Here is a 1,794-nt window from a genome sequence, read left to right on the forward strand (position 1 = left end):
ACTACACTAAAGTTGAAGGATCAAAGATATAAGTATTAAAACAGAAACACAGGGCTCGCAGGATAGCTCAGTGAACGAAGCACCTGCTGTGGCAAGCGCAGGGGCCAGGGCTCGTGCTGCACTGGCCTTCCCCCAGGGGCACACTGAGCACATCATCAAGTCTGGGCGTGGTGGCACACGCCTGTAAGCTTGGCACTGGGGAGGCTGAAAACACGAGGATCACTATGAGTCCTAGCTGCATAGTGAGACTCTGTTTCAAATACATAAATGAAAAAAATATATAGTAAAACAGAAACATTAAATCTGCTGGAAGATAGAAAAGGTAGAACTCTTGAAGATATTGGTGTAGGCAAAGACTTTATGACCAAAACCCTGGTAAAACAGAAAATAACACAAAAAATCAACAACTGGTATCTTATCTTTTGTTTTCCTTTTTATTTTATTTTATTTGTATCTTATCTTGTTGTGTAAAAAGCTTTTGCACCGCAAGAGAGACTACCAACAGAATAAAGAGACAAGCCAAAGAGTAGAGAAAAAACATTTGCCAGCTATTTCTCAGACAAAAGTTTACTACTGAGAACATGTAAGAACTAAAAGAAAAAACAACAAAAAATAAAGACCCAATCTAAAAACTGTGATGACTTTCTGCTGGTGGACACCACGGAGGAAGCATCATCAGGCTCTCTTCCGACTGCCGTCCTGTCTAAGTCAGAGTCTCCCAAGGAGCCCGAGCAGCTATGGAAGCTCTTCATCAGAGGGCTGAGCTTTGAAACAACTGAGGAGAGTCTGAGGAGCCATTGTGAGCAATGGGGGACACTCACAGACTGCGTGGTAATGAGAGACCCGAACACCAAGCGTTCCAGGGGCTTTGGGGTTGTCACTTATGCCACTGTGGAGGAGGTGGATGCAGCCAGGAATACAAGGCCACACAAAGTGGACGGAAGAGTTGTGGAACCAAAAAGCTGTCTCAAGAGAAGATTCGCAAAGACCAGGTGCCCACTTAATGGTGAAGAAGATCTTTGTTGGTGGCATTAAAGAAGATACTGAAGAATACCAACTATGAGTTATTTTGAACAATATGGAAAAATTGACGTGATTGAAATTATGACCAGCCAAGGCAGTGGAAAGAAGAGAGGCTTTGCTTTTGTTACCTTTGATGCCCATGATTCTGTGGATAAGGTTGTTATTCGAAAGTGAACGGCCACTATGAATGGCTACAATTGTGAAGTGAGGAAAGCCCTGTTGAAACAGGAGACGGTTGGCTAGTGCTTCATCTAGCCAAAGAGGTCGAAGTGGTTCTGGAAATTTTGGTGGTGGTCATGGAGGTAGTTTTTGTGGCAATGACAGTTTCAGTCATGGAGGAAACTTCAATGGCCGAGGTGGCTTTGGTGGCAGCCGTGACGAGGGTGGATATGGTGGCAGTGGAGATGGCTACAATGGATTTGGTAAAGATGGAAGCAATTATGGAGGTGGTGGAAGCTGTAATGAATTTGGCAATTACAACAGTCAGTCTTTAGATTTTGGACCCATGAAGGGAGCAAACTTTGGAGACAGCTCTGGGCCCTGTGGTGGTGGAGGCCAATAGTTTACCAAACCAGGAAATCAAGGTGGCTCTGGTGGCTCCAGCAGCAGCAGAAGCTTTGGCAGTGGCAGAAGGTTTTAAACACTTCCAGGGAACAAAGCTCAGCAGGAGAGGAGAGCCAGAGAAGTGACAGGGAAGCTACAGGTTACAGCAGATTTGTGAACTCAGCCAGGCACAATGGTGGCAGGGCCTCACTGCTACAAAAAAGACAA

The sequence above is a fragment of the Octodon degus genome, unplaced genomic scaffold (genome assembly GCF_000260255.1).
Source record: "Octodon degus isolate 3935 unplaced genomic scaffold, OctDeg1.0 scaffold00018, whole genome shotgun sequence".
NCBI lineage: Eukaryota > Metazoa > Chordata > Mammalia > Rodentia > Octodontidae > Octodon > Octodon degus.